The sequence below is a fragment of the Dermacentor andersoni genome, chromosome 2 (assembly GCF_023375885.2).
Source record: "Dermacentor andersoni chromosome 2, qqDerAnde1_hic_scaffold, whole genome shotgun sequence".
In the NCBI taxonomy this organism is placed as follows: Eukaryota; Metazoa; Arthropoda; class Arachnida; order Ixodida; family Ixodidae; genus Dermacentor; species Dermacentor andersoni.
In genome coordinates, this window is record NC_092815.1 from 1,896,063 (window position 1) to 1,911,972 (window position 15,910).

The 15,910-nt window shown below is 46.4% G+C and overlaps 1 long non-coding RNA gene across 1 annotated transcript; it reads right to left on the reverse strand.

The window, feature by feature from the left end:
• Positions 1 to 3,353: 3,353 nt before the first annotated feature.
• Positions 3,354 to 15,419, reverse strand: LOC129387884 (uncharacterized). The gene is made up of 3 exons (XR_008615034.1): positions 15,204 to 15,419; positions 5,782 to 5,853; positions 3,354 to 4,010 (listed from the first exon to the last, which is right to left on the reverse strand). It is a non-coding gene; the product is annotated as an uncharacterized lncRNA (long non-coding RNA).
• Positions 15,420 to 15,910: the final 491 nt, after the last annotated feature.

A 15,910-nucleotide genomic window follows, 5' to 3' on the forward strand; every position in this document is an offset into this window, starting at 1 on the left:
ACCTCCGACGACGCTTCGTCGAGTACCAGCCTGGCGACCGTGTTTGGGTCTGGACCCCGATACGCCGACGAGGACTCAGTGAGAAGCTACTCCGACGCTATTTCGGACCCTACAAGGTCATCCGACGTATTGGCGCTCTGGACTATGAGGTCGTGCCAGACGGCATTTCGCATTCACAGCGGCGCCGCGCACGATCTGAAGTGGTCCACGTGGTGCGCCTTAAACCCTTTTACGGACGCTGACTTCGTCATTTTTGTTCTTTTCTTTGCTACGAGTGCTTTTGTTTATTAACTTCGTTTGTTTGCAGCATCGGGTCGATGCTTTTTAAGAGGGGGGTATTGACACGTGTACTTATCTTTATCGGGCGACCACGTTTCGCCGCTTAACAACTGTAATCGCACAGCGACGGACGCGCCTGCATGTATCCGACGTTTCTGGAAAGTTATCGATGATTCTACCCGGCTGTCTGTTGTCGCCGAACCTTATGTTATCTGATTTCATCGCCTGACGCGAATGGCGTAGAACATTGTGGAATACGCGCGGGTCCCAGCGATTAGTCTGGAACATTCGACGACTGCTGTATAAAAGCCGACGCGCTTGACCCGCTGAGCAGATTTTCGACGATCGCCGAGCGTGTTCGCCGCTATCGTTGTGCTATAAGTGTAGCCTGTTTTGTGGGCACAGGTTCGCCCAATAAAAGTTAGTTTTGTCGTTCACAGTACTGCTACTGTGTTAGTCAACGTCACGACCACGTGACAATATGGTCAATTTAAAATTAGCACTTGTCTGTGACATTCTTAGGAAATCAAGGTTTTGTGTTTTGGATAATGCATAGGTAGCTCTCCTAAAGAGGACCAGAAACAATATTTTCTCACCGAACAAAAGGGGTTAGGCACGCCATGCTCGAGCCATGATTTCTTAAAAAGAGATATCGTGTTATGTCAACAAAGCGACACATTATAACATGTGGGAAGTAAAGGTCATAACGCGTTATAATTTGACGGTTAAACTGCGTGCTTCCACTTATAGCTTTAGCCCGTTTTGGCATGGACACAATTGTTCTCGCTTCGATAATCAACGCGAGACTCTCCAGTGTGCCTTAAATAGACTGGATTACAGGCCATTTACGGAAGCGAAGATCTTGGGGGCCTGGCCTCATAGTTCATTGGCCCAGAAAGCAGTTCGAGCGCTTTTTCGCTACCTGAGGGCAACAGACTGTAGACATCCTACACCTAAGTTCTCTCTCTCCCTCTTTCACTCCCCATTCCCCTCCCCACGTGTAGGGTAGCAAACTGGACTCAGTCTAGTTAACCTCCCTGCCTTTCTGTCTTCCCTTCTCTCTCTCTCTGTGGCGCAAAGGGAGGCCTATGTCATTTCCAAGCTTCTGGGATAAGTACAAATTGAAGAGGCACTTGTCAAGATACTGAGAGCGTACCATAATTAGCCTCATCCGAAGCGCCATTTTGTTTTTCCATTTAGGCAATGAAGCTACTTTTGTCTTAAAGGGATAGACAACCATTCAGAACATAAATTGAGGCAGCCTCGCTAAGATTGTATCTCGCATTGACTGAAACGAGCCACGCACCAACTGACTGGCGCATCAACTTAACGTGGTCACGCAGCCAGTAATTTATTTATTGGCTTGTTTCGCCAACTAAACAATCCTATTTGATGGTACCCATCTGAAAACAAATGCTATTTTTTAGTGGGGTGATGATTACGGAAACCAGCAGCGCTAGCAAGTCTCGCGTCACTGTCCAGCACTATTTTGACTGTAATACGGCACACTGGATTCCAGTTCATCTCGGTTCCAGGTCATCTCTGTTTACTGACCAAAATTCAAGAAATTTCCCAAACTGCATGACCCTTGTATTTTGCCAATATATGGCAAGACATTGTTCTTCGTATTCTTTCAGGGTTTTGCTTCCGAAAATATGTCTCTAAGTTTTGTGTCTAAAATTAATTTTAATTCTTTTACAGAATATGCAGGCAGTAGGTAGAAGTGCGCAAACCTCAAGTTGAAGAGGAGCACAGGTTCCACGATGCAGAAAATGGGGCCCAAGAGCGACTCTTTCCAAGGAATCAAGTGGAGAGTAAAGATTCCTACTCACTGCTTCGTCGTTCGTTGTGCTGTGACAGGCACTGTGACACACAAATTTACTGGAAACAAGAAAACACGATAAGTGAAGCGCAATCTGTCAGCTAAGTTTGATGAACAAGAAAGAATTTATACCCGTAGCTGCTATCATGAGCTGCAGGTTGCCTGAGGTAAAAAAGCATAAAAAGATAATCAGAATGAATCAGAACTGACAAGGTCCCCGACTTGAATCATATCGAGGCGATGTGTTAGAAATTGTTTGATGAGGAGTTGTGACACACATGGTCCCTCACGCAGGCTTCAGCAGCTGCCGCGATGTTGCAAAATGCTCTCAGATCTCTCCTCACTTTGCACTTGCTTCTGAGCAGATTTCCGCGCTGTCAAAAGCTTGTGAACAACCCCATCTCGTACATTGTGCAACCAAGTTGTCCGGTGCATTTACTAGGCTGAGAGCATATCTGGAATCCGTGAGCCTCTTATTCCCGCACCGGCCCGTTTGTCCAACGTAAGCGCAGTTGCATGTGAGCGGTACCTTGTAAATGACTCCCTCTTTTATGTTACATGCGCGCAAATTCGTCATGCACGAACAGGCAGTCGTTTACAATATACTGCTCACCAGCAACCATGCTTACGTTGGATAAACGGGCTGGTGCTTGAATCAGAGGCTCTGATGACACACATACTCAGCCTAGTAAATGCATCAGAGAAATTGGCTCCGCACCGCGCAAGATGCGGTTACACACGGTCTTTTGACGAGGCAAAAATACTGCTCAGGAAAAAGTGCGAAGTGACGAGAGAGATATGGGAAGCATTTTTTGGGGTTGCGGATGATGGTGAAACCTACATGAGCGAGCCGTTTATGTCACTACCTCATCAAGTGAGTTCCCTGCCGTTTGTGTCACTACCTCATCAAGTGAGTTGCCATATCGGTTCTGATTCATTACGAGTTTCGTTTCTCCACATTTTTTATGCATGTAACTCCCAGCTGATCCTAGCGGCTATGGGTATAAATACTTCTTATTCATTAAACTCGGCTGACAGTTCGCGCTTCACTAGCGTCTTTTAGTTTCCCTTAAATCTCTTCGTCACAACACAGCAATGAAGTCACACTAAATAGAGCCTTCTTAAGCTTTGCTTACCTTCCTTACTAAATACTTCTTTCCTTGGAAGAAATATTTTTGGTTTCAAGCAAGCAGTCGGGAAGAAATCGGAGAAAAATAAAAGTGCAAAGAACACTATTGCGTCTGTTATTTTATTGCATGAGTCCATGCCAGTTCCCGGTAGGTGGGCTACACAAATTCTCTCTAATGTCTACCTAAATGCTGCATCCTGTGACCACAATCTCGACAGACTTTCTGTAGAAATGCTGCATCCTGCCGCTACACAGACTGAGCAGAATTTCTGCAGAAATGGTGTACCAACAGCCCTCTGGGAGGTGACAGGTGGGGACAGAAAGTCTTTCCCCTGTCTTCAGATATTTTGCATCCCGGGTGGCTCGTGGTCTGCAAAACTTCTGCAGCAAGTCTGCAGTTATTTTCGTAAGGGCGGGTAGATCCGCATTTAGCACACGGCAGATAGAGACTGTCTCCGATGCCCACGGAGGTGGCGAATAGCCAAGGAGCCGGGTAGTCTGGAACAGTGGGAAGGGCAAGCGCTCCATTGCCAAAGCGGTGTCGTGACCCAGAGGGGCGTTCACGGGCAGCAGCTTATATCCGGCGAGGCCGGTGCTGATACCGGTACCGCTGGTGGGGAATGACTGCGGCTGCCAGCCACGGAATTGATTACCGCACGAATGATCCGGTAGCTGGGGCTGTTGCATGCAGTACACGCGTCGATCCAGGTTTAGTATAGGTCAGGTGAAGACCGGGTCCGGTGCCTACGGAAGTGGTGAATAGCCAAGGAGCAGGGCAGCCTGGAACATTTTGAAGGGTAAGCGCGCCATTGCCAAAGTGGTGTCGGGCCCCCACTAATACAAGTGGCAGGGGGAGGGAGGGTGATAGGGAAAAGGTGACGTGACAAGGCAAGGAAACGCTACTACTGTAGACACGACAGCGGTTGCGGGCAGACGGGATAAATTTAAGTTCAAGGTACGTACAGTCGCGGACAGAATATTACGGACCATGAAATCTAAGAAAAAGCTGAATATCTCCGCAACCTCACAACGCAATCTGGTATTTGCATTTTGGACCTCGACTAGAATATGCTAACAACGTTGTCGTGGGCAGTTTTACTGGTTACTGCTACAGGCTCCTCGGCAATTGAACGTTTTCGGAGATCCCGTGGTCCATTTTATTCTGTCCGCGACTGTACGTTTCAGCTATTTTGGAAAAATAAACATCATGGAAATTTGTCAAACGGGTAACTTACGCTGGACGTGCAGAATCAAATCCGCATTAAAGTGCACCGTAGGGCCTACACACTAAGAAAAAAAAAAGAGTAGCCCTTCATCTTTTAGAAGAGTCTGGACTCGCCACGTATACGATATACTTTTGGGGAGACACCCAAACTCTGTTTCGGCATAGAGTCCTGCGACTGTCTGTGCTGTATACAAGGTGGTTACTTAACTCCTCACACTAATCATACACATTTTGTTCTAGTAGTCTTCTGGACCCTCTCAAGAGGATTTCAAGACTACTGCTGGGAGAGTCCGTTAACTATTCTAGATGAGTTATACGATTCAAGGTAAAGGGTCACATGATCACTGCTGAAGGATTGAGGTGAGTATTCTTGATGAGTCTGATGACTCCAGCAGTATGTGTCAAGTTAACTTCAGTGCATGGCGCAGTATTCTTGCAAATATAGTAAAGTAGCTAACCCATGTAGGTCGTTCGACTCTTTGCTGGCAGTGTCGAGCCGCTTTTCAATATGAGTCAAAAACATTTGCCGACAGCGCAAAGTGATTTCTCAAGATTACTATTGTGAAAAGACAACATAGAATAATAAAGAAAACATAGCAAGAACTTGCCAAAAAGCATATGGCAGGTTAGCAACAAACAATGAATATCCCATCACTCTTTGTTATTCTCTCTGGAAGTGTCAAGTGTATTAGTGAGTACAGAATCACTAGAATCAATGGCAAACCAAGCAATACAGTCTTAAATAAACATCCAATGCGCACTTTGCAGCTGCGTATGCCTGACACTGCATTGTCATTCAGAACCATAATGACACCCAAAATAGTATGTCACTCGTGCAAAAGTTCAATTCACCACAGCATGTCTCTTTAATTTGTCAATAGGTTTATAAGTTAAACCTGTTTCACTTTTCTCACAGACGTATTGTTATTTACAACATACGATTTAACCTCCGAAGAAAATGAGGTGCACATAACAGATAAAAAGGGCTACACTTATTCACAAAGGAAACCCACATAATAAAGTGCAATAAAAACAATATTCTAACTTAGATTACACAACAGCGAGTCGGCCTAGTTGGAACAGATTCATCTTAAAACTTTTTGTGCGCGAACAAACAGGGACAAAGAATAGGGGCAACACAAGGACGAGCGCTTTCCTTGTCCTTGCGCTCGTCCTTGTGTTGCCCCTATTTTTGTCCCTGTTTGTTTGCGCACAAAAAGTTTTAAGGTGAATTAGATTACGCGATCTATGCACAAAAAAATGGCTCACGAAAGCAATTGGATGGCAATCGATAATCCAATTTAACAGTAAGAACAGCTGTCTTACCTGGCGGTAGGTACTCTTGTTGGCACTTTTCCCACACAACTCGTGCCTGCTTAGCTTGAGTTTAAAGGTGTTCTGAAAAACACCACATTAAAAAGTTGCGCATCAACTTTATTCTTTCATACAATTTCAAGCATGGGCGACCGTTTATGAAGTGCGCCGAAGGAGTCGTGTACGAAATCCCTCTCTCATGCGGCCGCTCCTACATAGGGCAAACTGGGCACTGCGTTAGTGACCGAATTAGGGAACATGAAAGAAATGTAGAGCAAGATAAAGAAGGGCCAAACATTCCCAAGCACATTAAGTCCTGCCTGTCACGCTCTTTGTGAGGCATGTTTTGCAGGGGCACGGTATATAGCAAAGAGTAAAGATAAAAAAGCTCGGGAAGTAATTGAAGCTTTTTTTATCGGAAAGAAAGGAAGCATGTGCGTCAGCAATCCATCAATATCTTTATATATGGCTGAAAAGAAATATTTAACCAGTTCGCGTTTATAGCCATCTTGATCTGATTGTGTTCCTTGCGTCTAAGACGGGTATCTAAGTGTGTGGTGTGCCTCCGAATAATGCAGTTGCAAGTGGCGCTCTGTCCTGTCTCCTTCCTTGTGTCTTGAGTGTGTTCGCGCCCAAGATGAACTGGGACCAACTCGCCCAACAAGACGTACTTTTAAGCAAAAAAAAAAAAAAAGTGCAACAGTGCATAAAATTTTCATAACTAAAAATATTACAAAAATAAATACAGCAATATATATACTAAACATTTCATTTATGTTGACAAACATTTTTTCAGGACTAAGTATAATAGCTGACACTGATAATTTGACAGAATAAGCACTAATAAATAAGCACTAGTACGAAACTTGCAAAAAAAACGAACACTCCGGCAAAATATGTAGCACTGGTAGCTGAACTTGGTGACGACAAAGATAGCGCATGAGTGATGAGGACAAGGGAAGAAGCAGAGCAGGGGATAAATAAACTATACCCAGCTACACACACGCAGCTATAACAATACACATAGTGCATAAAGAGCCAAAAGACACAAAGACGTCAGGAAGGCTTCTTTTACTCCTCACAAGTCACCCTGTTAGAGCAAATTATGCACCAGCTGTATTCTAATTACACTAAATACATGAATAAGTTACATTAGATGGGAAATTGACACTTCACTCATATAAAGTTGTGATTTGCTTTGTTCTAATTTTTGACTTAGCGAGCATGACTGACATAGACAAAGCCTCCCTATGGCTTGGCACATATAAAGAAGTGTTTCTATAAACACTGGAGGTCACAGAAGGCTGCCTGACACATATCTTCTTCTTTTTTTGTCTTTGTCTTTATGATTATCTACCACACTAGTTTTTTGTAAAGTGAAACACATCCGCAGAATGCACTTTGGGCTACAAATCGTAAACACATGTTCTTGATTTCTACTTTTCTGTGGTGTCCCCTTAAGCTAACATTGGCGCAAACACTTGTCTAGGGTAGGAGGAGGCGCGCTAGGTTGGCCTTCTCCGGCAGTTGCTACGGGTGGCGTGTGCGTTGTTTCCTAAGTTTAACTTTCTAAATACTGCAATCACCACGCGGTGATTTTAGCAGGGCGGTACAAGCTTAATTAATGCAATACACTCTAATACACTCTAATAACCTTCTGTCTGTCAAAGAAACTGTGTTGTATAGTTTGGGTATATTTATTTTTAAGTTATTGCATAATCAAGATCCTGCATGTATAATTCCTAAAACATGCCTGGTAAACGGTAATGTCACTAGATTTGCTTTAAACAATCTCATTTTACCTCAGGTGCGCACCAACTATAGAAAATAATCAGTTAATTTTTCAGCTTTCTCATTTTGGAATTCCATATAACTTTGCGTCAAAACTTCGCGCTCAACATCCATATTTAAAAAGCATCTGAAGAATTTTCTCACAGAAAATATTTACATTACCTCTTTTCTTTTTTCTTTCACGCTTATTACTTCAAATATTCCGCTGTTCAGATACCTTTCTTTTTTATTAATGGTCATGTATATTTCGAAGTCTTTTTTTTGTTGTTTCTATTGTTGCATTTCTAGTCATGTATATCTTGAAATTCTTTTTTGTTGTTGATTGTATCGCATGTTTGGGTAAATGTTTTTTGTCTCTTAGTGTCACTTTCGTTTAGTTCATTTAGTTTTGCTGCATTTGCTCCTAGCAATTATATAATTTCCTTCGTTAGATTTATTGTAACTCCTAGTCTTGTTTTGCATTTTCCAGTACTTACTTTCTTCCATGTTTTCTAATATATGATTTTATTTGCAATTGTCCTCGTTGCTTTAGAAAACACATATTTATGAATAACAGGAGGTCCCGATACAGTCTTTGACTATGGGACCTCCTTCTGTATATTATTCTTTTATATAACCTGTAATCTATAATGAATAAATCAATTTCAATTTCAATGGTGTGTACAGAAAAAGGCACAAGTTAATAAAGAAACTATTATATGAATAAATACAAAGCATACGTGTTGGGCACAAACGAGGTTACACCAAAGTATAACAGTGTCGATGTAAACATGATAAAAAAGAACTTAATGTTGGCGCAGAGACGACTTCATATTTCAGCTGATTATTTTTAGCTGGAAACTATTACTTCCACGCAAACATAGTGGCGAGAACGCAGCAAGCCCAAAAAATAATATCATTGTAAACGTGTAAGGAAGAAGCTATTTTTACACCCTTTGGGGTGTATCTCTGACACTCGGCCTTGCTGGCGTTTCCTTACTTGAAAACGCCGCGCCCGCTACTTTCCTGTCGGGAATGCTATCTCATGCTGATAACGCGCAAGCCAATCGTTACTGGAAAGTACCGGGCTCGCCGCGTTAGAGAAAGGAAATGCGGACAAGACAGATGAGGACTTGACGACTGTTGTTGTGTGGCAAAAGGGTGTAGTTTTGCTTAAGAGTGTAGGCTCTGCCGTCAACGTATATCGCTTTCAAGATAGGGCGCACGTGGCCCCGAAATACGCAGCTGCTGCCGGAGTACAACGACTTCGCTCGCCTCCCCACGGAGCTTAGCGCGCGACGGAACACGGCGCGCTTCCTTCCCACTTTGCTCCCTTACGCGCACGAGACTGAGCCGCCATCGTCGTCTCACCGTCGCACGCTTTCGCTCGCATATACAGCATACGGCGTGTGGGGACCATGTTACCGGCCTTGCACTTAATGCTAAGCATCGCGGCAATGACAATGGCAGAAATGCGCCTGGAATGTCATATATAGGAATGGCAGGCACGCTTGCTCCATACCCCTTTTCACAAAGTGAAACGCCACTGTAATTTGTTTCTCTTCTTTTTTTCTGTCTCTTTCCCGCTCTTCTCCCTTCGTCTCACAAACCATGTCTAGAGACGTCAAACGACAACGCGCATTTCTGCTCAGTCTCCGCCTTTACAGAGAGCCCCCATGGATAACGACAGAACGTGACGTCACTGCACTAATCCCTTAAAACTAACCTGCCGAGGACGACAAGGCCGCCTTCAACAAAGATAGGTCATCCTATCGAAACGGTGGACACTCTTTCTGAGGCACCTTATCCCTGTTTAAAACATTTATAGTTCGTTCGTGTTTCTGTGCAGCCAGCGCTGAAATTTCGCGCGCCAACTGCAGCACCGTAACACACAGCCTCGCGAGCGGTGGGCACATGCTACGATTTTGCATCAAGAAATTCACCGCTCATTGTGAAGCACATGCGTCCAGCCGGTCTGGGCACCGACGTGCTAAAACATAGCAGCGCATGCGCTCCTCCTCGCATGGCGATGGACAGAACTTGGCTGGGCCAACACCCCCTAGATAGCACAAGGCCTGTTCACTACGCTCCATGACGTCATGCTACTTGGCCCAAAATTCCCATTGCCAAGGCTGGCGTGACGAAAGCGGCGACGTCAAAGTCACTGTTGCTTACTCGGGAGCATCCCCATTAGATTCTATGGCAGTCGGGCCAGGTAGCATGACGTCATGGATAGGAGTGCACAGGCCTTGTGCTATCTAGGTGGTGCACTCTAAGCCAAAAAGGACTAAAACGGGTATGGCTGTTAGTCTCTTGGGGGACTAAATGACCTGCCACAGATTTTGAACCAATTTTGGACTAACTGCGGGAGCAAATGCAGCGGCCTAACTGGGGGAGCAACTACTGCAGACTAAAAGTGAGGGCAACTTTTAGACCCTCCCAGTTAGTCCCTAGAGGATCAACGGTTAGTCTGTTAAAGTTAGTCTACAGGAGTAACTGCAGGAGCAACTTTTAGTCCCTCCCAGTTGGTCCCTAGAGGACCATTAGTTAGTCTGTTATGGTTAGTCCACAGGGAGTAACTGCAGGAGCAACTTTTAGTCCTTCCCAGTTAGTCCCTAGAGGACCAACGGTTAGTCTGTTCAGGTTAGTCCACAGGGAGTAACTGCAGGAGCAACTTTTAGTCCTTCCCAGTTAATCCCTAGAGGACCAACGGTTAGTCTGTTCAGGTTAGTCCACAGGGAGTAACTGCAGGAGCAACTTTTAAGCCAGGGAGGACCAATGGTTGGGCTGTTTAAATTAGCCCAGAGACTATCTGTTCGCCCTTCTCCGGAGAAATGTTCTTCCTTTCAAGTACTTCCACTAAACCAACAGTTGTTCCCCCAAGATTAAATGTTGCCCACCATAAAGGTAATGGTTATACCACCTTAATGTTCTTCTAAAGGCTAACGGTTCAAACAGGAATGATTAACATTCAATCCGAAACAATGTGTTTCTGATTGAATATAGTGTTTGGAATAAATCATACTTTTCAGTCATGCACCGAAATCACTTTTCCAATGATTCCAGGTTGCCATAGATTTTCAAGCAAAAACAATGATCGAACTCAAGTAACCCATGTTTATTTTTGATTACATATTGCCACCATCATCTTGAGCCACAATTAACAAAACAAAAAAAAAGGAATACTAGCATACAAATGCCAAGTCCTTGGTATACAGTAATGACATATAAATACAGGAGACAAAAAAAATGACTGAAAATATGCAGCAGTTCAAACAAAATAAAACAACTCCAAAGTATACAGCAGATGAAACGTGTCATAGCCAGAGTAAAATCATGAAAATGAAATTAAGTCAGGAGCAGTCACAGTCAAATATAAGTTAGAAGCACTTCCCGAATGCAGAGATCTAACTTGACTCGAACTTGACATCTGGCAGTCTCAAGACAGCTTCGCCGCGCGTCGTAAATCGTGCTTGATCTTGAGGACGACTTGGGAACGACTTGGCTGCGTCGAAGTCCGCTCAAGTTTGAAGTCTGCTCCCGGGCTAGCTTGAAACTGACTTCGTGTGTTATTCCAACATGGCAGCTTCCCGAACGGACGTCGCGCGGAGGTTAGCTGCTTTCGAGTTTGCTTGCTACGCCATGGATACAGCATTTTCAGAGGCGCAGCCCTTGCCGAAAATTCCGCGACCTACCATACGTGACCGAGGGAATTCGATGGAGCTGTACGACGACGAACAATTCCTCGGTCGCTACAGATTCACGAAGAACGCCGTGCGACTTCTCGCTACGTTGCCTATCCGGGTAAGCGGGGACAATAGAGGACCGACTGTGTGCCTCCCATGCTGCAGTTGCTGATGGCTGTGATGTTTTACGGCGCTGGCACGTTTCAAACAGTCACCGGAGGTCCGGTCCGCATTCCTCAGTCAACAGTGTGCCGCGCAGTAGGAAAGGTGACTCTGCTCATCGCGAAGCACCCGCGCCCGATGCTGGTGCGCTTCCCGCAGTCGCGGAAAGATTGATTGCGAGCGTATTTTCTCATCTCCTGTGACTACACATAATAAAAGGTAGCCCAAATAAGTCAGTCATGCAGAACATGTGCGCTTACCAGTTTTGTGGCGCTTTCCCTTTTCTTCCGCAGCTTCCTCTTTCCGCTTTTGCTTCAGGTTGGTCCAGCATTTTTTCAGTTGCAGGTGATCGCGCCGCGTAATCCTATGGTTGGCATTCAAATGTTTTGCTATTTCTTTCCATGTCTGATTCTTCTTGGTCAACGACGCGACGCCAGTTTTCTTGCATTCCACAATATGCTTGTAGCCGTTCAGGAGTGTCGTCGGCAGGCTCTTTTCGTCTTCTTTGAAACGGGCTGCCGTCTTACGTTGCGGTGCATTCTCTTGGGAGGAGACCGTACGTGAGTGCGACATTTCAGCGTCAAAGCCTGTTGACAGAACAGCAATTTCGTACCAAATGCGGCGCGCGGCCGTCGCGCGAGCCCCACAACTTGTTTTCCTAACAGACGACACTTTCCTAGCAGACGACACGCACTGCCAATTTGCGATGTCTACGATGGTGCCGCACTCTCCCTCTCGTTGTTCTCGACAAACCCTCCATGCGAAGCAGACAAATCGTTTGCACGTGTCATTTTATTTATTTATTTTGTTTTTTATCGGGTGTTGTCACCCATATGGGTCCGGGCAGGGGACTCAACGGCGCTCGGTACTCTTCGTTCGCAGCACATGTTGCAGTTTTTTTCTTGTTTGTGACTCCGGCCTAGTGCGTTCGAATAGGTTGGCTTTTTCTTCAAAGGGCCACGTAGCCCGAGCAGAACACGGGCCGTCGCCTTCCTTCTGGAATGCCTATAGGCGAAAAGGGAGCGAGCTCCCTCAGAAACCGACCGTATGCCTCGTCTCGGCCTCTTGTATCCGGTTGCCGGCCCAGACGGCGCATGAACGCCTTGCGGCAATCGAGAACAAAAGCCGTTTAAAGACCACCATACGAACCAACCATTTCGTTCGCTTCTCTACGGCAACAAACATGCAACAAGACCTCTGAGTTAAAGATAAACTAAAACCAAAATATATGTCACGATAAAATTGATTTGCACTCAAATACACTGTCGCCTAAAAGTGTAGCGGCGACTTGAAAAGATGGTGAAACCTGCAACTCAAAAAGCGCGCCAAAACACCGAAACTTGAAGACCACTTAAATCCGCCGGGAACGCGCGCTTTCCGCAAGCAACACTACCCATCGCAGCGGCGGACGTAGCCAGATAGAATAAGTTTACGCAAACTATACTTCAGCACTTATGCCCTGGTGGAAATTTGGAAAGATACACACTTTTTTCCTGTACAACGTGCCTTACGCTAATAAATTTATTGTTAACCTCGAACACAGACGAGCAACCTGCTTTTGTATTGAAGCACAGTCTTGACTTGACGAAGCAAGTCAGCTTGAGCGTCTATGAAACGCGAAAGCCGACTTGGGCGTTTCGAAGTCCGCCTTTTGCTTCGGGCCGACTTCGTCAAGTCAAGTCCAAGCCCGATCCAAGTTAGATCTCTGCATTCGGGGATTAGTGTCTCTTTAATATCCTGGTCAGATGGGCAAACTTAGGGCACCTTGAGTGAATTTAATTTACTTCGTTGAGTGTCACTTCAGCAGCAGGGTGCTAGGTGGCAAACCAAAGTGCTATTCAGGAATACTGAAAATGATGCTACAGTGAAATCTTAATATAGTAAACTTCAGGGGACTACAATAAATTGTTCGTTAATATGAAAGGTCATTATAGCAAAAGCCCCAGAATTAACAATTCCGTGCATCAAGCCATAAGTGTGTAAGTTTTGACTGTGTGAGCCATCCACAAAAACTTTATAGTTGGCCCTCTGCCTATTCTGTTGCTATTTTCCATTGACTCGGCCACCATATACCACCAAAGCACCGCGGCGCACATGAAAGAGACGCTGTCGACAAAACCACAGACAAGCTCCCAGACGCCTCCAAAGCGCAATGTTCTTTTTTCTTCTTTTCTTTTTTGTCACTTTCATTGCCGCATGCGGTCACAAAACCTATTATGTCGTCACCTCCAGAAAGAACAAAAGAAAAATGTGTGGTCTCCTCGCTGCGCTCACGGCGCGCACGCTCCGATTCCGCGCGCGCCGGACGACCACCGCGGGTTCGAGCACTCCGAGGCGCCATGCGTGCAGGGCACCGCGCGCCCGCGCCTGCTCCGGCCCGCTCCGTGTACTGACGCGCAGCTGCGCGCGTACGCGCCCCGCCGGCCCCAGCTTAGGGGGAAGGCGAGACCGCGCGCGCAGCAAAGGAGACCCTAGGCAAAGCTCTCGAGAAGCCAGAAAGTACATTTATTAAAGTGGAAGTCAATACAAACATCAATTTTAACGTCCCGTCCGAATCTGAAGCTAGTTACACAAAACATGGCCGAATGGTCGCCGGTGGCCACTATCGGCGCACCGCGACAGAGAGAGAACAAAGAAACGAGGAACAAAGAAAAAAGAACCCCAGCAGTAAGAAGTTGCCTATCCTTCGGTGAGCGCCTGCCATCGCGCGCCCCACAGTAGAGAAAAGGGAAATAGAAAGAAACGACAGACGAACAGACGGGGGCACGATCGGCAGACGCTGCCTCAGGACATCGAGACGACGGAAGAGTGCGCGTGCGCCCGCCGAGGCCGGGACCCCGACGAGCCGAAGTAACCATCGGCCGGCGGCGGACAAAGGGGGCCGCCGCCGGCAGAGAGGAACACGTACGCACCTTCAGACGCCCCGATGTGGTCTCCCCGGGACCCGACTTGCGCGCGCTTACCCGGAGTGCACGCAAGCAGGGCCCGAATCCCGCCAAAATGTTAGCCAATGGCGAAAGCCTGTTGACCTTAGTGTGGGCGGGATGACAGCAGAGCGACAGTGTTTTATGACCCGCTGCCACCCCGTCCAGGCAGGGAGGAGAGGGACACGGAGCCCCCCTCTCTAAAGGGACTAAAGTCAAAGGACTAAATTGTGCCGTTGATCCCCACCGTCGACCGTTACCTTGCAAGGACGAACATTTAGTCCCACAAATTTGCGCACGACACTTCGCCTCTTCACACGGCACGCACGGTGGATTAACCGTTGATCCAAAGGTCCAACGGCTGCCGTTAGTCCCCTTTTCCCCGTTTTCGGCTTAGAGTGTGTTGGCTGGGCTCATCTGGCTCAGCAAACATTGATAAAGGCGGGCGTCTGTTATTGCTAAATATGGCGTCACATCCTCGTTGCTTCCCTACCGGATGATGTCAGCATATTTTACTTACACACTCGAACTACCGTAGCACCTGCTGGTCAGCGCTGGTTTCCCATAAAGCAAAGCTTCTTGGTACCCTCCTCTAGAGGCACCTGGTTATATGCGTCTCTCAAATCAAGCGCACTGAACAGCTGGTCGCCTCCTAATAACGCATACATATCTTCAATTACAGGAAGCTGGTACTGCTCAGCGGCCCAAACGGGAATTAGCGTTGCATTAAAACCATCGGACATTTTGACTGAACCATCCTTTTTAAGAATGGGTGCTATGGTTGTCTCCCAATCCGCATGCATGACTGGCGATATTATGCCCAGCGACACTAACCAGTCAAGTGCTTGCGATACTTTGTCACGTAGCACAAAGTGAATAGGTCTCGCCTTACAGAATCTGGGGAGAGCGGCGTCCTTCAGCAAGATACTAGCTAGAGGTCCCTTGGTCAACCCCAGGCTTTCCGAGAAAACGTCCTCGTAGCTGTGGTGGAGGGTGTGGACGTTGTGCTTGTTTGCTTGACTGGCTGTCGCCTCACCTTCATGCACGACTCGCAGTACCGTGGGCAACCCCTTCTAGTAGGATTAGCAGGTCCCGGTCGCACAAGCTTCGTCCTGGGCAATCGAGCGCCACCAGTGAGCACCCAAGAGAAACGTCAAGGTATGCCACAGAAAGTTGAAGTTCGCCCATCGCCGGCGATCTTCCACTGCAACACGTCAGCTTTGCACGCGAAGGCTTGCCCAGCGTGAACGATATTTGTCGAAACGTCGACGTGATGGGACACAATGACAATGATGTTTATTTGCATCAGTGCATCAGTACATGATGCGAGGGGCATGCAGAAAAAGCAGCCACATGGACAGCTTGAAGAAGCCGCAGGCCCCGGCATTAGCGTTTGCGCGGCGTTAGCAAACACAAAGGCAGTACATCATTGTTTACAAATGTCATTTACACAAAATTGAGCATCGCGAACCACGCGAAGCAAATGAAGAAGAGAAAGCGCGCTCCAACAACAGGGCGTAGTAAAACATCTCCAACCAATAAGGACAAAAAAGCAATGATAGGCATAACGGTATTGCAACTGTTCAAAAAACACGAGGG